The sequence below is a fragment of the Melospiza melodia genome, chromosome 10, assembly GCF_035770615.1.
Source record: "Melospiza melodia melodia isolate bMelMel2 chromosome 10, bMelMel2.pri, whole genome shotgun sequence".
Lineage (NCBI taxonomy): Eukaryota > Metazoa > Chordata > Aves > Passeriformes > Passerellidae > Melospiza > Melospiza melodia.
Genome location: NC_086203.1, coordinates 28705867 through 28728588, shown reverse-complemented (window position 1 = coordinate 28728588; position 22722 = coordinate 28705867). Strand labels below are relative to the sequence as shown.

General features: G+C 45.3%; 1 protein-coding gene across 5 annotated transcripts in view; it reads right to left on the bottom strand.

The window, feature by feature from the left end:
• Positions 1 to 21513, bottom strand: part of CHL1 (cell adhesion molecule L1 like) — a 129059-nt gene extending 107546 nt beyond the window's left edge. For 4 of the 5 annotated variants that reach the window (XM_063165033.1, XM_063165038.1, XM_063165037.1 and 1 more), the window contains exon 1: positions 21108 to 21193. The gene's annotated coding sequence lies outside the window, so the exon portion shown is untranslated. Of the gene's footprint in view, positions 1 to 21107; positions 21194 to 21462 lie in introns of those variants that run through there. The other variant, XM_063165034.1, reaches the window with a different exon arrangement.
• Positions 21514 to 22722: the final 1209 nt, after the last annotated feature.

The following is a 22722-nucleotide window of genomic DNA, read 5'->3' as shown; positions in this document are numbered from 1 at the left end:
TCTTTATCCTGCCCAATTTCATTGTTAACATAATCCATTTCTGAGACAGATAAAATAATACTGCCCTTTTTTTTTTCATGGACCAGTAGCTAATAATGTCACCAGTTTGAATGATACAAGACTGAGATCATTGTCTGTCTGCCCCACAGCATCTTTCTCTCTGATTTTTTTCCTGCCCTTATGCTTTGGCTCCTGCCTTCTGTGCTGGCACATACTGAGGCACTTGTATCCAAGCTGCAGATCTAGGAAGGAGTGGTCTCTCTCCTAGTCAAAAATCGAGGAGAATCAATGAGCTCTTAGAGGAAATCTCCTAGGGTTTGACCTTCAGGGTGGCCTTTTACTCTTTAAACCTCATGTAAAACAGGGACTCTGCCAGTCAATCCTTAGTAAAAGATTTAAAGAAAGGGACTGTTGCCTATTGGTGACACCAGCAATCTAAGCAGGAATTAAGCAGCTTGAAAAAGCCTTTAAATTCAACTCACCATTCTCCCCGAGCTCTCCATATATTCTTTATGGGCCTGTGTTCCCCCAGCCCTTTGATCATTTGATATTGAAGCAGTCTCTTGTTTAATACGCAGCTAAGATGACTGCAGGATAACATCAAAACAGGGGGGAACAGAAAGAACATGAAAGAATATGAAGTCAATGGTTTTGCCAATCACAATCCACAAACAGGGCTGGTTAAAAGGCTCAGCATTACAGAGCTGCCTTTATGCTCTCACAAAGCCTCACGCAGCGTTAAGGCCAACAACAAACTGAGACTAATGATTAAAACTACGCTGGGCTGCCTTTCTTCTGCTTTAATTGTTGCTTGCTTTGCTCAGAGGTAGCAGATCTGCAAAGCCAGCACCTGTCTTTGTCCCACAGGTTCTCTGCACCAGCTGGTCTCATCATCTTTCCATCAGCAATCAGAGTTTCCAAGCCAGGGTTTCCAATAAAACATGATCCATCGTCCTTGTGCCATCACAGATTGGTTTTGTTTGGAAGGAACCCTAAAGTTCATCTCTTTCCAAGCCCCTGCCATGGGCAAGGACACCTTCCACTAGACCAGCTTGCTCCAATCCCCATCCAAGCTGGTCTTGAACACCTCACAAAGGAGCTCCTCTAACAAATTCCAAAGGTATTTTTGACAAGAAGCAAAAAGGGAGAAGAGCGTTCACTGAAATTTCCCTCATGCTCCTCTAAGAACATCAACCCACTTCCACAAAAAAATAAAGAAGAAAGAAATCCTAGTTACACAAGACTTTGACTTCTTGATCCCCAACAACTTCCTGGTGCAGAATTAACACAACAACAACTTCCTGGTGCAGTATTTACACAAAAATCCCCAGCGTGCTTTGGACGCCAGACAGACGGAAAAGTTGATGTCTTCTGTCTAGAACTCCTCTCACGCTTGGTTTTCATGCCATATTTCTTGGCTGCCTACACTCATGTTAATCTGCTAAAATCACTTTACCCACTTGGAAGGCAACGTTTCAGTGGTAGTCAGTTCTATTATTCATCAGACAGGCAGCTCCATGACTGACTGACTGCTAATTATCCTTCCCTGCACCGCACCGACAGGCGCAGTCACGGCAGCAATTTATCCCTCCTCCCATGGAGCCACGAGGTGGGAGCTGAGCCCCATTGAAGCTGGTGACAAAGGCCCCAGAGGTTTCAGCTGTGCTGGGAATTCATCTTTTAATAGGCAGAGACCTGCCTTAGGTGTTGTTTAGTGTGTGATGTCACCATCCTGAGATAACAGCTGACAGGAGGAGACCGCGCACGCTGCCAGTGGGGGCACACGGCTCTGGGGGCTCTGCTCGCTGTCACATCCCTGTCACAGGGCCAGACAGGATTGTCCCACATTCCCTCCCAGCAGGGAACAGCCTCAGGTCTGCTCAAACCCAGTGTGCAGTTGCTGGGAACTTTGGGGTGATGGAGAAATCCCATTTACCTTTTCAGTTTTTCAGACCCAGGGAGACACAATCCTCTCTGCAAAAGGAGTTTGGGACAGCTGGGGCAATGTAAATTCCCAGTGTAAATTCCCATTGCTCCTGAATTTCTTTAATAGAAGCAAGAGCCAAAAGGACAATAAATGAAGTGGCAAAGCAAACTTTCCCTGACTTCTTTTCTGTTCACCATTCGAGACATGCTGGCAAAGGAGGGAACACAGAGAAGATGAACATTGTCCAAAATGCTCACTTCTTCCACAAGAAGTTGTAGTTTTCACTGGGAAATATTTTGTGTATGTTAATGAGAAACAGAAGATGAAATCCTAGCATTGATTAACACATTTCTGAATCACAACAGATAATTTTGCTGCTTTGTTTGGGGGTTTTTTTTTGCCTTCCAAATAAGCTATCCTGACTTGTCCTTTCACCTTGTTCTAGTGCCTCAATCTCCCTTACTTTTTTTTGTGTAAGTATCTCATTTTTGCATCTTTTACAAGGGAAGGGAAGGGAAGGGAAGGGAAGGGAAGGGAAGGGAAGGGAAGGGAAGGGAAGGGAAGGGAAGGGAAGGGAAGGGAAGGGAAGGGAAGGGAAGGGAAGGGAAGGGAAGGGAAGGGAAGGGAAGGGAAGGGAAGGGAAGGGAAGGGAAGGGAAGGGAAGGGAAGGGAAGGGAAGGGAAGGGAAGGGAAGGGAAGGGAAGGGAAGGGAAGGGAAGGGAAGGGAAGGGAAGGGAAGGGAAGGGAAGGGAAGGGAAGGGAAGGGAAGGGAAGGGAAGGGAAGGGAAGGGAAGGGAAGGGAAGGGAAGGGAAGGGAAGGGAAGGGAAGGGAAGGGAAGGGAAGGGAAGGGAAGGGAAGGGAAGGGAAGGGAAGGGAAGGGAAGGGAAGGGAAGGGAAGGGAAGGGAAGGGAAGGGAAGGGAAATCTGTCTCCTGAGTGCAGCAGAATGAGGAGCCAAGCAGTCTGGAGCAGGTATTTGGGAGCAGCAGGTTTTGAGCAGCCACCCTGGCCAAAGCAAGCTGAGGGGTATTGTGAGTAAATCCATCTTCCTCATGTGGTTAAAAACCACAGGTACTAAGTTCAACTTGATTAATTTAAAGGTCTTCGTCAACCTGAATAATCTCTGGTTCAAATGAAAAAAAATCCTCTGTGTGCAAGTTACATTTCAAGAACTTTACCCTAAAACAGATCATCCAAATACATTAAAAAACTATTCAAGCCAAATTCACAGCCCAGTCCATGAGATTTTATTCAAATGTATTTTTCTGTTCTCTATATAAACTGATTTCCTCTTACTCTCCTTTGTTCTGGGCAAGGCTCATTTTCCCTGTGCTATTCCAGTGCCACCAAAGCAGCCAGGCGACCTCTGAGGACAAGGAAAATCCAAGCTCCTCATTCAGGATCAGTCTCTGGAGCATCTAAACCACTGAAGCCTTAAACAATCTGAATTTCCTTTTCTGAAACTTCCTTATACTTGTTTTTTTTTAATGCAGAAAATTATTGCTTAAATTACCAGCAATTCTTATATATTGGAAGGACAAAAAGAAGAATGATAAAAATAAATAATGATTCCTATTGATATAGGCTATAACAAAGTGGTGTAAGTAGAGATGGGTTGTTAAAACTTCCTTGAAATACAAAGCAGAATCCACCAGAGCAGCAGACCAGATTAAAAGTAGACAGCGAAATAAATAAATAAATAAAAATCAATGTGCACTGTACTGGTTGTTTGCGAAATTAGACAATTAATTCTGTGTAAACTAACCTATCAGGAAGGCACACTGTGGGGATTCAGAGAGCTGATATTGCAGTACACTGGATTAGGGAAGAAGGCTTTAATGAGATCCCTGGAGAGTCTCCATGGACTTGGACCGTCCTCTCCAAAAGATCATTTTTACCCCATTTAACTGCCAGTGTGTTGTGCCTCTGATACACACATGAACAAAAAGAAAGCAAAAAAAAAAAAAAAAAAAAAAGAAAACCCTGAAGAAAACCTGCAAATAAAGAGCACTTTAACACAATGACCAGGACCAATGAGAATGGTGCTTTTCAGGCTCAAAAAAGACATTATGTCATTTTCAACACATAGCAGCCATCAGAAAGAACATCTGTGTATTAAACCACTGCACTTAAAGCCATTTACAGCCAGAGTAGCTGCAGCATAAAGAAAGCTTTTACACACAGGAGGGTGTAAAAAAATCTATAATAACAATAATAAAAAAATAAAATCACATTGTGCTCACCAGAATAATCTGCAACCTGTCTTTTATTAAAATTTGATTTTTCTTTAAGTAAAGACCTAGTGTGGAGCTTGCCAAGTGCAATAAATGCCCCAGTTCAACGTGATTTTTTCAAATAAACTGGAGAAAACAACCTTGAGCCCCAAACCCAAAATGGTTGTATTTCAAAATGATCACTTGCTGTAAAATAACAGCTGGAAAGCAGCAAGGCAGAATGTTTTGGTAGGGAGCTGAGCAGTGGGGTTAGAAGCTGTTCTTCTGTTTGCAGATTCTCTGTAAAGACATGTACAAGCACATTTATGCCTTCAATCTCAGCAATCAATACTCTCAGCTTCCACAAAGCTTTTCCAGGGAAGCCTGTGGATTTTTCTTACTCTTGTCTGCTTTACAGAGGTGTTTCTGCAACGGAGGCCTGAGATCAGAGAGGAAAATACCCTGAAAATTTGAAATGAAGTGCAAATAAATAAACAAGCCAATAGAGAAACCCTTGGAAACATTTAGGCCAGCCCATAAATTAAGATGAATTCTTTTCTCTCAAACTCTACTGTCGCAGACACCTTTTTATGGAAAATCCTTTCCTTAGGATTTTTCCTCCTGAGAAGCTGAGAGGCCTCAGGAACAAAATGCAAACAATGGTTATCTGCTGCTGTGGAATGCAACAGGTGCATCTGGGATTGGTCTCGGGGGGTTGTTTCTGATTAATGGCCAATCACGGTCAGCTGGCTCGGACTCTCTGCCTGAGACACAAACCTTTGTTATCATTCCTTTCTATTCTTAGCTTAGCCAGCCTTCTGGTGAAACCTTTTCTTCTATTGTTTTAGTATAGTTTTAATGTAATATATATCATAAAATAATAAATCAAGCCTTCTGAAACATGGAGTCAGATCCTCATCTCTTCCCTCATCCTCAGACCCCCGTGAACACCATCACACTCCTCTATTAGACCTTATGCAAGGACCAAATCTCTGCCTCAGCAGCACAAGGTGCTGGACAGCTCTAACCGAGAGACCAAAGTTTATTTCCAGCAGTGCCGTGTTTTGGAAAATCGGCAGGTTTGGGAGTTGGTGGGTTAAGGAGTTGACAGGAACACTCAGGGCTGAAGCATGAATGAATGCAAAGCACCTGAGTTCTCATTGCGCTGCTCCCATTCCACATGGCCAGCTGATGGGACACCCCAACATCCTAAAGCAAAATCCAAACTCCAGGCTGGGAGAGGCCAACAGGAGAATTCCCATGGACAGAGAATTCCCACCTCCAGAGCCCGCTCTCCTCAGGGCAGCGCGCTCCAGCCTGCTCTCATCACCCCTAATTGATTTCACACCACCAGCAAACCCAGAAAGAGTTCAAACACAGTCTTCGAGTCCTAATGTTTACACGGGCAAACATTTGTTTATCTGTCAGCTGTGTAATCCCAGGGCCTCCGCAGAGCCTGGGACAGGCTCTTAAGGAGCTTTCTCCAGTTTTGATTAGCTGGCTGCGGAGCCAGCCGTATAAATATTCCTAATATTTGCACCCCATGGACCGAGTGTTTTGTCGAGCACACTAATTGGTTCACAACCCCTGCTAAGTATCAGCCCTATCATCCCCCGCTGCCAGGGGCTACGATCATCATTAGCCAAGCGACAATCTCCGGGAGAATTTGGGCTCCTTAATCTCCTTTCTCCCCGAGGACATCGGACTCATCGTGGGTTAAAGCTCTCCGAGCTGGCTCTGCTCCTTTCCGAGGCTGGATGCTCAGCGCTGAGGGAAAAACCACCTGAACGTGGGGGCACAAAGGAAATTTGTGGCCACGTCGCAAAAAAGGTGATCCAGAGGGAGAGATTTTGGTGCAGGGAGACCAATTCCTGCCTGCACGCACATTTCTGCAATTTCATTATTTCTAAGAGATGTATGAATTAACAGATGTCAGGTGGAAACAGTCCTTGATCAGCATCAAACCACAGAGACCCCAAAACATCCTGGATGGAGAAATTCTGGAGCTGCAGAGCCCTTGAGAGCCAGCAGGGCTGGGGACAGGAGCATCAAACCACTCTGACCCCAAATCATCCTGGATGGGAAAGTTCTGGGGGCTGCAGAACCCTGAGAGCCAGCAGAGCTGGGGACAGGAGCATCAAACCACAATGAACTCAAAACATCCTGGATTGGAAAGTTCTGGGGGTCCCAAAACCCCTGAGAGGCAGCAGGGCTGGGGACAGGAGCATCAAACCACTCTCACCCCAAATCATCCTGGATTGGAAAGTTCTGGGGGCTGCAGAACTCCTGAAAGGTTCTGCAGGGCTGGGGACAGGAGCACCAAACCACAGTGAACCCAAATCATCCTGGATGGGAAAGTTCTGGAGCTGCAGAACCCTGAGAGCCATCAGGGTTGGGGACAGGAGCATTGAACCACAGTGACCCCAAATCATCCTGGATGGGAAAGTTCTGGAGCTGCAGAACCCTGAGAGCCGTCAGGGCTGGGGACAGGAGCACTGCAGAGGGAGGAGCAGAGCAAGAGGTGAAACGCACGCCAACTGCTGGAAGAAAAGGTGAAAAGGAGAATAAAGGTGGGGAAATGAAAGGCAGACTGTGAGGAGATGTCATGTCCTCAGTCAGGCAGAGCCCACACAAAGAGGAGCAGCTCCAGACAAGGCAGACCTGACCTGCTCAGGGCTGGGACAGGAAAATGGAGATTTAGGCAAGGAGGTTCCTCTGTGCTCTGTTTGATCAGGAGGAAAGTTCTGCTCTTAAACTTGGGACATCCTTTCACACTTTAGATCCTTGCATGTTCGTCATCCTTTCATGTTTTAGATCTGAAGTGTTAAGGTTTGCTTTTTTTTTTTTTTTTTTCCTTTAAAAGCCATACAAATCTCAGACACCAATTTCCTGGAATAGCTGAAAAATCCCCACCACGATGAAGAGGGACATCCTCTCCTCATTGCACCTCTCCCCATCCAACATGGGAGCAAACACCTTGGCAGGCACAAAAAGCCTTCCTGGCCCTCTGAATTCCTGCTTGGACACCAAATTCTTCCTCTTAAAATCACCTGTGCTCACTGATGCTGGAGACTCACCTGATAAACAAGATGTTAAAGCACCAGTCACCATCTGGAGGTGAAGGGGAAATCCAGCTTGGCCTTTCTGAGGTTTCCAGAAGGGAAAGGGTTGTTAAAGAGTGAATGAAAGAAGCTCAGTGATGGCCAAAGCCTCTCTTTTGTCCAAATTTGTACAAGGCAAACTCAAGCTTTGGTACCAGAGCTGCCCTTCTGCATGGAGAGTTTTATTTTTCTTGAGCCACACTGAGAAATCTCTGCAATTTGGAGCTTTGGAAAGCCTGCAAATTCACATTTAATTTGAAATTATACCCTCCATGTTAAAAAATGCCTGGGGGGCAAGTCACTTATGAAAGGAAAAAAAAAAAAAAGAAAATATAAATCTGAATCTTCTTGTCTGCTCTGAGTGGTAACATCTGCCACTGAGAGTGCCAAAGACAGGATGAAGTTGTTCCTCAGAGAGGAGCACCCAAATAAAACAATATCCTAAAACAAAAGGAATCTGAACCCCCTCTCAGGCAACACCTAATTATTAAATATTAGGAAGAAATAAACTTTGGTGTATGAGCTTTCCAGCACTTCTCATGTGCCCACACAATGCAAAACCCCTCATCTTTATTTATAAATAGAAGATATAAAAGTAATTGTATGGGAACATTCATGAAAACACATTATAGGTGTGTAATATCAAATTTCAAAGTTCATAGCTCAGGAATAATTTGAAACATTTCATATGCTCCACATTGAGCTGCTTCACTTGTGTTTGTTTCCCTTTCAGGCACATCAGATGTTGATGTACTCTGATTATTTCCAGGGAAGATAAATGTGATATCAGATTCAAGAGCCCAAGGCTAAAACCACTGCCTGTTGCACAAAATGGTTTTGAAACAAAAACAAAGCTATATCTATAGATGTATCTCCCAAATGATTTTATTTTTCCATGTACTGCCACCATGGTTAAACAATTCTGTGCAAAACCATGCAAATATAATAATTTAACTAATTGTGTGCACAATTAATGCAATAAAAGCTGCAGTTTAAAGAGACTTTTCAAATAAACTGGAGAAAACAACCTTGAGCCCCAAACCCAAAATGCCTGTATTCCAAATATATAAATGTATTCCACATTTATATGTTTCACATCCAAATATATGTATTCCACATATATAAAAACATAAATATATAACCATAAATATATATATTCATAAATAAATATTTCATAAACACTTTATCCACTCAAATTTCAGCCTGCTCAGAAATGCCCAGGCCTCTCAGTTCAAAGCAAACAGTGAAAACCCTTGCAGGAGACAGTTACAGGATCATCCATCTAGGGAGACATTAATTTCCCATCCTTATATTTAGAAGCAACCTATGATCTAAAACATGAGGCTTCCTCAAGGGTCAGAATGGATTTGTTTCATTTGATGTAACTGAAGTTAAATTCCCCAAATAGCCCCTGGCCTTCAGGAGGAGAGGGATTCAATTGGATTCTCTGCTTTCCACAAAAATGAATAAAAATCACCTCAATTGGAAGCATCTGCTCAGCAGCCCAAGGTGCTCAGGGTGCAACTGAGATGAGGATTCTGTACAGAATGCCTCAGAAAGGGCTGGAAGAATTATTAATAATAATTATTAGCAATTCAGATGCGCTGATTTATTTTTGCCTTTGACACAAAGCAGAACTGCACTCAAAAATTAGAGATGTAAAAAGGACTAAATAAGAAAAAAAAAGGAAAATATTACAAGTCCCTTTAAGAAAGGAATGAGAAGAATCCCCAGGATTTCATGCACAGATGAAGTGTTTCAAGGAATGGACATGACAGACACAAGTATTTATGAAAACAGGTGAGACAAGGTCAAGGAGCCACTGCAATGATCACACTGGAATTAAGACACAGCACATTTAAAACAAGAGAGAAAATCACCATAATTACCTTTGTGACCTGTCTGACACAGGAAAAGTTATTGATACAAAGGGCAGGATGATTAGGAGAATGATTAGGTATTTCAAGTGCTAATGATGATACTTTCCCAAGGCAGGAGAAGAATTTATAAGCGCTATTGATCTCACGTTTCAGGATGGAAGTCATGCTGGAAGTGCTTGGGAAGAAGGGAAAATAAAATAAAAAATTAAATAAAATAAAATAATAAATGAAATAAAAAATAAAAAATATAATATAACATAAAAATAAAAATTAAAAATAAAAAATTAAATTAAATTAAAATAAAATAAATAAAAATAAAATAAATAAGAATAACTAAAATAAAAATAAATAAAATAATAAAATAAAATAAAATAAAATAAAATAAAATAAAATAAAATAAAATAAAATAAAATAAAATAAAATAAAATAAAATAAAATAAAATAAAATCTTTAAGGGACAATTTGCTCCTTAATTGTGATGAGGGTTCAGGGAAGGAGAGAGGAAGGTTTGGGGCTTTTCCCAGGGTGTTGAGTCATGTGGTATTGGTTACTAACAGGGAGAGGATTCCAAGTTAATTGGATCTTTAATCGGATTGAATGGGGTAATTCCTACCTCTCTGCATTCCTAGTGGATGTCACAATGGCAGGAGTTAAATGCTGAAGGGCTGCTCTGATTTGAGAACAGCTTCCAGGGGATCCTGGGGCAAAGACAATTATTGGGATGTCCACTGAGAAAGAAAATTATCATCAAGGTGGATATATTGCAGCAGGATTTGGGAATAATTACTGCCCACTCAGCCAGTTCTTACAGGTAGGGCACACATCCTTTGCTTTGTATTTTTTTCCCCCAATAAATCAGTTTATTCCCATTTAGCAATTTTCCTAGTTCCAAGCAGAATATGGCCATAACCAGCCCAATTCCACACTCTGGTACTCAGTGCAAAATGTGCAAGGCAGAAACAGAGCTGCAAGTAATTGGAGCTCTAATTGATTCCAAAGAGTTGATGGTTTTGTTAAATAGTCCAAAGAAAACCTGTTCCTATTTCCACTGAAAAGATCCTGAAATAGTGACTGTCTTCCAGTCTGAAAACAATGCAGGGAATGTTGTTAAATACAGGTAACACCTTTGGGATGGAGTTGTGAAAATCCAGCATTATGTGAGTGATTTCCCTCCACATAACCATGGCAGAATATTCTCTGCTCTGAAAGTAAAGAAGAGTTTTGGAAATTTTTCTGGAAAAGTGATTTCCAGTCCTGGCTAAAGAGCTCCCAAGATAGCAAAATCACTGTCAGTGTTTAGGCATCTGTTTCCCTTCCCTTATAGCTGAAGAGCCACAGGAAAAAAACAGCAACAAAGTCACCTGGAGCATGACTGCACTGCCCCACAGAAAATACACAATATTGGGTGTAAATTAATGATTATCTCATTATTAATAGAGTAATAGAGTTGTAATAGAGTTACATGTTTCTTGGAAAAAAGAAGTCTCAATCACTGCTCTGGTGAAACAACTTCGGAGGACAGACAGACAAAGAGAACACATCAAAAATCCTGAGACCACTGAGATTTCCCTGTGGGATTTCCTTGGTGCCTTAAATTTCAGCTTTCATATTTCCCAGACTCTGCACTGCATTCTGTGACTCTGAACTCCATGCACAGTGCCAGCAGCTCTCCTCACAGCTCAGTCCCACAGAACAATCCTTGTCCAGCCCAGAACCAAGGACACCACTGCAGCTTCAGCCCAAAAAGTGCAAACAGCAGGGAATGGAGGGGAGCAAACTGGGAGGGTGGGACTGCATCACCTGGAGCTGGGATTGGACAGTGAACCCCAACATGGAAATGGAGCAAAACTGATAAAAGTGTGAGAACTCCTGACCCTCATCCACTTTGGGTGGGGCCATGTCTGAGCTCTTGTACTGCCCAGGGTTTATCCTTTTAAGGACACACATTCATTTATTTATTTTAATAAATCCTATTATTTTAATAAATAAATTATCTATTTACACCTATTTATTTTAATAAATCCCTACTTTATTCCTTTAACCCTGTTCCAGGCAGCCTCTCAAGGCATCATCCTGAAAATTTGGTCCAATGGCAGAAATATAAAGTTCTTAATTTCCTTTAACTCTTGTGTGTGTGACACTGATGGCAGCAAAGTGGGGGCACTCAGGAGACCCCAGTGATGGAATGGGGACATCCCACCAATTCCCAGGGACACAGGGTACCCTTTGCTCCAGGGGAGGGTGGCACAACCTTGGTGGGACCCCATCTTCGGGTCCATCCCTGCTCTTGGCAGCTCCATCCTCTCCCCCAGCACTGCCAAAAGCCCAGACCACAAAGAGGAGGTTTCTTTATCATCATTAACAAAGCCCAGAATCCAAAATTGCTGTTTTGACTGGGAGACAGATGACTCCAGCTCTGCCAACACCCAAGGTGCTCCCAATGCCAAAACTCACTTTGCTCACACATATGCTGCAATACTCCGAAACAGAAGCTCTGAAACTCCTTTCTGTGTCCTTTCAGTGGTTCTGTTCCTCCTTTTTGTGCTTCCCATATCCCTTTTCTTTCTTTTTCCTTGACTGCCCTTTGAATTCTCACACATTTTAAGGCCTTTGCACCTTTCTATACAGCACAAAACATATCCAGCAACTCATGTTTGATTGTCACACAAGGTATCCAGTCTCCATCTGAACACATCACAGTTCATTACAGTGGTTAATCACAGATAAAACAACAACAAAAAAAGTCTTTAATGTCTAATTTAAAATTGTCTGGCTCCAGCTTGCAGCTATTGGATCTGATTTTTCTTTTCTCTTCTTGATTAAAAAGCTGGATATGCTTTCCCCATGAAAATACTTGTCCCTGTAATCAAGTCCCCTCTCAATCCTCTTTTTGATGAGCTAAGCAGATTGAGCTCTAAATCTCTCACTGCAGGGAATTTCCTCCACTCTTCAAATCAATATTGTGGTTATTTCCTCGACTCTCCAGGTTTGTAAACCCTTTCTTTCAGCTGTTGACACCACAGCTGACCCTGGCTTTCCAGCACTCTCATGGATTCAGATAAAATCCCTGTGTGAAAGGATCCTATTTGTCCTTCATCCTGCTGGGCTGCCCCTGGATCCCTCAAGTGTCCAAGGCCAGGTTGGACACTGGGGCTGGAGCAGCCTGGGACAGTAGGAGATGTCCCTGCCATGGCACACTGGATGGGATTTAAGGTCCTTTCCAACCCAAACCATTCCACGATTCTGTGAAACAAGATTGATGCCAGTTCCACACACCAGCCTTGTTGGGATTGTTTGGTTTTAACTGAGGTTTACAGCACACCACATCCAACAGCAGGAAACCCTGACACAAACCTCACTCATCCTCATTCATCAAACCTGTAACTCCTCCCGTACCAGAGAGGCCTAAATTATCTCCATTCTTTATTTTAATTCATTCCTCTATCAATTTTTCCATTATTTTTCTGGGATTGGTGCCAAGCTCTCCAGACAATCATCTCTGCCCTTTTCTGCTTTCCCCCTTTGCTCATGGGCTTCTCCTGCATTCCTGCAGAAGATACACAGGATAACGGAGCCAAAACCACTTTGCCAACATTGTATGACCCAGTCTTTTCCAAACACCATAACCAAGACTTTTCCCAACAGATACTGACAATCTGGCCTCTCCCTCCCACCCACCCCAGTTCAGCTGTCCCACAGGTAGAGAGATGCCAAATCATGGGCTGAGAACAACGCACACCAAAAAGCCAGCACCAGAGCCTGCTCAGGAAAACTTTCAGAAGCCTCAGTGCTCTTCTTTAGCAAAATTTTGTAAATTTTATAAAATTTTGTAGAATTTTACTTTTAGGAGAATTCAGCTTTGACCCGTCTATGTATTTCATCCGAAACTGGAGTGATAGGATTCAAATTGAAGGACTAATGGGTTCAAACTGAAAAAATGGGAAATTTAGGTGAGATTATCAGGAAGAAATTGTTCCCTGTGAGGCTGGGAGACCCTGGCACAGAGAAGCTGTGGTTGCCCCATCCCTGGAAATGTCCAAGGAGAGACTGGACACGGTTAAGCTACAAGAAGATCTTTACGGTCCCTTCCACCCCAAACCCCTTCGGAATTCTGTGTGACATCAGCTCAGTGAGAAGTTTGTTTCCCAGGAATTCCCTGCCCCCAGGAGCACATTTAGGATCAGGAACTGATTGAATTTCAGAGGCAGCCCCTGGCTGGGTGATGCTGAGTGGCCTGGACGGGCTCCCCTCTCCAAGGTGTGCTGCAAATCGCGGATTAGCGGCTCCGGCAGCGCCCGCAGCCTCGCCTGTCTGACATCATTTACCTGCCCTGAAATTACAGTTCAATTACTGCAGCAATATCTCATTCAGGCAGAACAAAGAACGGGAAAATATGCAAATGAGCACATTTAAATTCACTTAATTTAAAGGCTTAAAATTTTTAAGGGCACTTTCCCTCTCTGGGGACATTTGGGTTCAAGGATTATAAAATACATAAAGCTATAAATGGTTAAATGGGTTGTCATTGCCTGAGCATCCAAACTTTGCATACATTATTCTTTTCAGTGACTGCATTATGTAATTAGCAGGGGAAATACATAACATTCCTGACGATATCCTAGCCAGGAATAAAAAATTTGGTCTGACCACCCATTTCAGGGAGCTTTGTGCACAGACCAGCTCAGCATACATTTTGGAGGATCACAGTGGAAAAGGTTTGTAGGGAGAATACTGCTTATCTGCTGAATGCAAAGATTATTCCAATTTTTTTTTTTTTGTGGTGCACATGATAAGATTGTGAATAACCCTCCAGGTTTGTTGCCTGTTGTGGTTTTCATGGTTGTTTTTTCATTAATGAACACTGAGGCATAATTTAATGCGCCAGAGATGAAATTTTCCTCTTGCTATGCAGCTGGAATTCTGTGAGGTTTCACTGCACAGGGATGTCTGACAGGGGGAATGGCTGACAGGGAAAATGTGCTGCTCTGGCAGGATAATGAGGTACAGTGCTCCAAAAGGCAGCATCCTGCTCACGGGGAAGGAGATGGCAGAAATTCCCTTTTCTTTAGGGGCTGCATCACCAAATTATTATTACAAAAAAGATAGAGAGGGACTGCTTGCAAGGGCATGTAGTGACAGAACAAGGGGGAATGGATTCAAACAGAAACAGCAGGTTTGGATGGGATTTTGGGGAGGAATTCCTCCCTGTGAGGGTGGTGATGCCTTGGCACAGGGTGCCCAGAGCAGCTGGGGCTGCCACATCCCTGGAAATGCCCAAAGCCAGCCTGGATGGGGCTTGGAGCAACCTGGGATAATGGAAAGTGTCCCTGCCATGGCAAGGGGGAGGGATGAGATGATCCTTAATGTCCCTTGCACCCCAAGGCACCCTGTCCCTCTGTGATTACTGTCTGGTGCCACCACACTGACTGCACTTCACCTTTAGCAAAGCTTTGCTCTGTAATCCCCTCAAACCGCTCCGTTTTCAGCAATTCCCTGGGATGTGATGCAGAGCTGGAGAGGCAAGCCCTAGCCTCTCCCAGCAGGTAAGCACTGTCTGGACAGGAATTAGCCCAAAATCGGGGTGAGCAGAGCCCTGGGCTGAGCTCTGCACACACACACAGACAGCAGGGAGGCTGCGGTCCCACAGGCTCAGCAGAGATCATCAAAACCCCAGATTTAGGTGAGTCCAGCCCCACGCAGCCAATAACAGCAAGGTGCATTTGTCATGCAGGTGGTAAACCCTGAGCAATTACTGTGGATTTCAGTGCTAGCCCTGTCAGTTTAATGGAGCAGGTATGGCTTAGCTCTGCACGGCTGGGACAGCCCTTTAATCACTGCTCCTCCTCACCCTGCACGCCACTGCTGGCATTTGTGTGGCTCAGAAAACAGGAATACTCAGGGCTGTTTGCTGGGTATTTGTTCCCAGCCAAACCAGGAGACACCTGAGAGAAGTCACAGAGCTCCCAACTCTGCTGCCTGCAGAGCCCACGGCGATGGTGGAGCCTCCAAAATCCCAGATGGCTCCAGCCAGGGAAACTCAATCACCCTCAGCTGAAGCAGCCTCATTTGTATCAGTCAAGGGCCTGAGCCATTGCACCTCCTCCTCAAACTGCTGAGGCTGTAAATGAGATTTTTCATCACTCCTGGGACAAAAAGCTGACTCTGCTGAGGTCACTGGGAGTTTGAGCATCCATTTCAGAGGCGCCATGACCTCACCAGTGCTCTCTGCCTGGGCAGTCTCCAGCCTGGAAGTCACCGTGGATCATCCTAAAAGATGTTAAATAAAACCTGCCACTAGAACTGGCAGATAGCAGCAGTTCAGTTCTGTGCCATTTTCCTCTGGCCAGATGCAACAAAAGGAATATTTATCTCGAAGGAATGGGGATGGTAATGACCAATATTGCTGCAGTTTGACCAATGGCTTGGCAGATCTCAAAGCAAAACTGAATACAGCTTATTCCTGTAAAACTCAGTAGTAGTAGTAGTATAGTAGTAGTAGTAGTAATAATAATAATAATAATAATAATAATAATAATAATCAGACAGAACCTCCTCTGACTTAGAACAGAAATCCTCTAAAATCTATCATCTCAATGAAGTTTTTCTGGAACAAAGTCATTGGTAGAGCGATATGAAAGTGAAAAATAAAACACTGGGCCCTTATTCAGTACAGCACTTGAGCAATAACCCAAATTTTAGGTAATAAGTTCACTGAACTCAGCAAACGTATTGTGGTTTGGAGTATTTTGCTTACAAAGAAGTAAAATCAACAAAATTAGACAAACAACCATGGATGCAAGTGTACATACAAACCTGGATCAATCCACACAAACTGCCCCAGAGGGAAGGATTTCAGTGATGGACAGACAGACCTACAAGATCAACCTTGGCAAAAACATGTGCCTGCTTCCAAATCTACAATCTCTTCTTATTAACCATCTCTGATTTCAGTAAACTGCAAAAACAACGGTGCATTCTGTAAAAAGAAAATAACCCATTGAGTTAATCACTCCCTTAGCTGAAGGAATTGTTGGGGATTTTTCTAAAAGAAAAAAACAAAAATCTGCTCCCCAGTAATAATAATTTCCCTTTCCCTATCAGCAGAGCAATCTTTCATCATCAGGACTGATTTTATTGGAAGCACTGGGGGTGCACACTGGCACCAGGCATTTTTTCCTGAGACATTGTTCCAGGTTTGCATTGGGTTTAATGCTGGAGCAGCACGTGACAGGACGGAGAGCTGCATTTTTCAAACCTCCTTTAAAGCTGTGGGAAGACTCTCCTTGAAGGCAGCCCTCTCTCCTTTCAAGTGCCACACAAGCACAGCAGGCAGCATTCAAAGGCACCTCTTCAGTGTCAGCCAGCAGGGAAGGCTGACAGGGAATTGCTTGTGTCACACTCCAAAAGTCACCAAAGCAGACACACACTGAAAGGTGGATGGGCCCAATCCTTCCTTTTTTGCCTTTTTTTTTGCTTTTTTTTTGTTGTTTTCCTACTCCTCTGAGTGGATTTCTGCCTTTCCCATTCATTCCGGCCAGGATGCTGTTCTGAACAGTGACTTCAACCTTGCAGAGTCATCCCATGGGCCTCCCAAAACACAGAGAAGCTTGAAATGAGATTTCTGAAAGCACCAAAATCATCAAGCTGAGCTGTAATGGGAGGTCAGAGGGCTTTGACTCACTGCAATATTTAGAGTTCTTAGGGACTGCAGCCTCATGCTCTCACTGCTTGCCTTGTTTGTAGCTACACTTTGTGTCCTTCTTACATGGACCAGGATCTGCACTTGGAAATCACACTGAAAACCACAAGTTAGTTAAGCTGTAACAACAATCACTACTTTTAATGATAAGCTGTTCTCCATCTGCATTTTTTTTTTTTTTTTGATCTTCACACGTCCAGGTGCAATGAGGGAAGAAGGGAACATCTGCTAGGGAGTGCTGAAACCCCAGAAAATATCATCAGCCCAGGCATCCCTCACTGTGTGCTTCATGCAGGGTGCCTGGACACGCTGGGAGGAGAAACCTGAGGCACCAAATATCACCAAGCACCTTCATCTGTTTATTACAATCACTAATCAGCATCTGGGAATGCAAATGCACTTACACAGGTCAATGAATAAAACAGAAGAGAGTAGCTAAGGGAAAAAAAAAAGATGCTAAATACAACAACCTTGAGTTTTGAGCACTGACTTTGGTACACAGAAACAACAGGGGGAAAACAACCCACAGCAAATTCAGCCAAGCTCACAGGTCTTCACCTAAGCTCTGTCTGAGCCTAGAAGGGCAATTAATTACAAATACACAGATTATGAACTGCAATAATCTATTATGAAGTACAATAATCTAATCTACAATAAGCCTAGGAACAGTGACAACGAGCTGGGATTTGGTTCAGTGTGGTCTCAGCAGCTCCTGTGGGCAATACCACAATGCCCATCTAGTCCTATACACAGTAAAATATTCAATAGTCAAGTTCTACAAAGAGAAGTACCTGGATTCCTTTTTCCCATTCAGAGGGAAGAAATCTTCCCTGCTATTTAACCAGAGTGAATGCCATGACACCCTGCAGTTCTCCCAGCCCCAGCAGCCTTTTCCTAGGCACACTTTCAGCAGGATGAGGATTTGTCTGAATGAGCAGAGCTCAGAAGGGTGGAGATAAGCAGAGCAAAAGGGTGCTGGGAGCCCCAGGTGCACCCACCCACACTGCAGAGCTTTGCTCCAGCTCAGGATGAAAAGCCACTGGCAGCTGCAGTGCACAGAGGGAGCTCCTGAATTATCCAAACTCACCCTGGGGGTTCCCTGGCCCTGGAACCCTGAGAGAAGCACAGAGAGTGGGCATGGGGTGATGCAGGATTCCCTCCCAAGGTGCAGCACACCAGGGGGAACAGAAAAGAGCCTCTGACCAAATTAGAACTCATTGAAGCCCACGTTGGCACTCCAGGTAGATCATCACGATAACATCGATCCTCCCTCTGCTCTTTGAGTTATTCCCTCACCCAACAAGATCTGCCAAGGACTCAGGGTGTGCTGTGAGGGGAAGCCAGCAGAGCTCCCCAGCCCCGTAATGGGGTAATTCAGACCCCAATCAAAGCACATATTCCAGGTTTCATTTCAGAGTGGAGCTCAGGGAAACCCCACAGACCTTGCAGGGTCTCATGGCTCATGACAGCACATTCAAACAGCACCTGGTGGATCAATTTCTTTGATAGAACTCGTCCCACTAATGATTTGGAGTTTTTTAGGAGTCTAACCAAGAAAGGACAATTGAAATTTATTATAAAACACTGAGCACATCACCACCAGAATATGGTACAAGATTCCTGCTCTGTTTTTATTCCCTTGCTGCTCCCACACCCTGTGCTGGGACATCAATTTTCATTCTCCACCATTTAGGGTGGTTCTAGGGTGGGCTTTGTGCTAGCAAAGAACCCACGATCTGTAACAAAACTGAATTTCTACTTTGCTGGACAAATACACCAAAAGAAATTGTGGCATCTTGGTGGGTTGCTAAGCAACCCAGAGCTCCAGTGTCACTTGTTTGTGATCAATTCAAGTCATTCACAGGGCTCTGAAGCACCAGCTCAGGAATTCCAACAAAATCTGTGCCTTGGGAAAGCCAGGGGGACTTCCTGACACACAATAACACTTTCTTTCCTCCAAGATAAACTTTGTAGATGTTCTTTTGATCTGTGTGATGTGTTAATCCATTATTCTGAACGTACTGCTAATGGGAAAAGCTATAATTAACCAACTACAGCATTGTAATGCGTGCAAGATAAACTGATCTAATTAGTAGTGTTTAAAGTAGTCCCTGTCCTCTCCCACCGGGGAAAGGAGCAGATCCTTTCTGATCACAGGAGCAACTGTCCCCAGCATCGTTTCATGTAAAGAATAAATTCCTTTTTGTTCCATTTTCCCCTCCCAAACAGAAGTGATGAAGTAAATTTTTACTGGCAAACAAGGTGGCCCCAGTCCAAGGCACTCGAGGTACACATGCAAGCTGTGAATAATGCAATCTTTCATTTAAATAAGGCTTATCTGTTGGCTTTCTTGGGGTGAAGAAGTGGACTGTTATACTTTCATGCATGAAGTTTAATTACTGAAGTAACTCATGCTAAATGCCCACAATGGTTGCACTCACTGAGTTAAATGTATATTGCTGAAGCAATATACATTTATTATGTACAAATAATAAAGTCTCTTTATTTCAGCCTTATATTCAAGATTCATCCCATCCCTATTTTGATAAAAAAAACTATAACAAACAGGAAGAGTTTAAAAACAAATTGGTTTCCAAGCTGTGTGCTGCATATGGCAGAATTTCAACTCCTTGATTGCCAGCAGGTGTTTTTTTACTGAAGATATTTAATGATAATTTCATATACACTGGGCAGTATTTCTAAAGAAATTACCTCCTACAAATCTCGGTGTCCTATCCTGTGCATCTCATTTTAATGTCACATGATCTGGACTTGTAGTTCCTCTGCAAGCCAGACTCCACTGACAGCAGATGCTCAGCCTAAATGAGCACCAGAAACTGGTGAACCAGAATTTCCTAATTTTTGATTAATTTTTAATGACCCATTGAGAGAGAGAGAGGGCTTTATTTGGCTTGGGTTTTTTAGAAACACAATGAAAATTTATTAGTTTTAAGACAGGGAGAAGTGTTAACACAGCAGGAGTTGTGCACTCTGGTATCTCTTATCAGAAGATAAGCAGAGGCACGTGGGAAGCAATGGCCAGAGGGTGGCAAGCACAGCTCCAACGAGGTAACATTTCACGTTCAGAAACGGCCAAAAAATACATATTTATTTAAAGTACAGCTTTTCACCTCCTCTCCTTTCCTCGGACCTGGCTCTAAAGTCATAACATTTATTATTTCTTGCTTGTGGAATTGGGATTTGGGGGAGCTACACAGCACTTATGAACTCAGTCACACCGAACCCTTGGCAATGACACAGAATTGCCACCTGTCACCACACTGGTGAAATATTCCAAACCCACATTTCAAGCAAAAGTATTCCCAGGCAGTGCTGAACACCTAATCCAACAAAACAGAGCTCGGCTCCATCCTACCCCAAAGGAAGCCAAGCATCCCCAAGGATGGAAGCGGCAGATGCAAAGCCCACGTACATTTGCCGTGTCTGACTACAGGAACGCAGAATCTCCTTGGGCTGCGTTGCCAAGCTCGCCGATGCTCTCCGATCGTGCAGCATCAATCGATAACACACACAGCCCAGCCACCGAGCCCAGCCATTCCCGCAGCGCTGCACGGGCAGTTACACCGCTTCCCAGGGAAAAAAACACCAACAACCCGGGCACCGCGGGAATTATTGAGGAACTGCAGCGAAAGCACCGCAAATCCTCTCCGAAACCATTTGGGGAGCTGAAACAAGTGTCCGCCAAGATGCAGGACATCAGAATGGCAAACTTGAGCCCACCTAAAGCCGGACGGGACTGACACAGCAACCCTCAGGCGAGCCCACGGACCATGGCTCTGTCCCCTGGACCCTCCGTGCTGTCCCCTGGCCCTGTCCCTTGGTCCGTGGGTCTGTCCCTTGGTCCGTGGGTCTGTCCCCCGGCCCCTCCGCGCTGTCCCCTGGACCATGGCTCTGCCCCCTGGCTCCGTCCCCCGGACCTTCCGCGCTATCCCCTGGCTCTGTCCCTTGGTCCGTGGCTCTGTCCCCCGGCCCCGCAGGGCTCCGCACCCCGAAACTTCCCGCGGGCAGCAGCTCCTCCGCCCGGGGACCCCAGTGCGGGGAGAAGGGGCCGGACCGGCTCCCCGGGACCCCCCGATCCCCCCCGCTCGCCCCGAGCCCGGCTCCGCTTCCCATGGCTGCGGGACCAGGTGCGGCGCCGGCAGCAGGAAAAGCAGTTTCCGAACCAGAGCGATAATAATAATAATAATGATTAAAGAGCGCTTTGGGAGCCGGGCAGGGCGGCCCCGAGGCCGGACACCCCCGAGCCCTCCCGCTGCCCCGCCGTACCTTGAGCCCGGGCGGGCCGAGGGGTCCCGGTGGCGGCGGCGGCTCCGCAGCCCCGTCCCGGCGCTCCGGATTAATCGCTCCACCCCGAAAAGGAAAGGAAGAAAAAAAAAAAAAAAAAAAAAAAGGGGGAGGTAGGTGGGGAGGGAAGGAGGGGGAACGGAAAAACCCAACGCAACCACCCCAAAGCCAGCCCCGCTCCACACCCACGAGGAGGGAGAGGGTCCCTCCGTGACTGGCATCGCTATCTCCTCCGGCGGAGCTTGCGGGCAGCCATGGCAACGAGCCCCGCGCTCCCCACGGCCTCCCCCGGGCCCCGGCCACCCCCGCCCGGCCCCGGCCCCGCTCCGGGTCCCACCTGCCCGATCCGAACCCCTCGGCCGGAGCCGGCGGCACCTCCGCTGCTCCGGGCGGCACCTGCGGGTGCAGGAGGGAGGAGAATGGAGCGAGGGCAGCCCCTGCCCGCCCCCAGCCCGGGGGGGCCGTCCCGCAGCCGGGCAGGTGCCCCCAGGGCCGGGCAGCCCAGAACCGGGCCGGGAGGAGCAGAACGGAGCGGCCGAACCGAGGGGACCCGGGATGCTCGGATGCTCTCGCTCCGCCGAAACCCAGGCGAGGAGAGCGAGGCGCTGCCGGGGAAGGGATGGTCCCCGCCTGCTCTCACCCCTCTCTGGGGTGCGGAATTGTCGCTGCTTTTCAGAGGAAAGGATGGAGATTATGAAAACCGCAAGTGGGTTTAGCCCTTCCTCCCTTACCCCTACTAAACCCTCGTGTACCCCATCATCCCAGCAGCAAATCTCGGAAAAAAACCCTCTTTTCCTCGGTTTGTCTGGTTTTTGTTTTGGCGAATGCCCCCCGTGTGCAGTACATGACCACAGACCCAGCTCAGGTTCACGTGTGTGCTTGGGCACCCGGACTCTGCCTGGGCGCTTCGTGCCCCGAGCCCCGCGTGGAACGCGCTGAATATTTCAGTGATTGGTAAAGACAGTCGTCACAAACCTGCCAGTCATTGTCTTAAGCACCCCGTCCCAGAGGTGGGGAGGGTCAGACAGAATCATTTTCATGAGGGCTCGGACTCCTCAGACGTTTCTTGACCTTTGGGTGCTCCTCTTTTCTCTGAGCCTTGGCTAATGCAATGAACAATAACCACAGAGTAACATTCACGGGCATTAAACCATAAACCCACCCTACCGAAGCACAGTGGCACTCCCGGGGATTATTAGCATTTGGGTTAAAGATTTTTGGGGCAGTGGCAATTGGAATTTGTGTGGATGTACTGGCCAACTGTGTTGTTTATCTGCTGCAGATTTAAGCAGGTGAGCTTGCCTTTTGGATGAGGAGTAAATAATTAAATTTAAGGGAAGGCATTATAAAGATGTCAGTAAAAGAAAAAAATATCTGAAAAGTAGAAGGAAAAAGGGCAGAATAGTTTAATGTATTTGTTAAGTAAATGCAAAACAGTTCAAGCAATGGCAAGTTTGGAGTCATGCAGTCAAGCAATTAATAGACAGAATTTTTATATTCACCTATGCATGAGCGAGCTGGCACCAATATAAATGCATGGAGCAGAGGATGGAAGGTGCTGAGGAAGCTCTGAAGTTGGGCAGATTTCTGTGTGGCA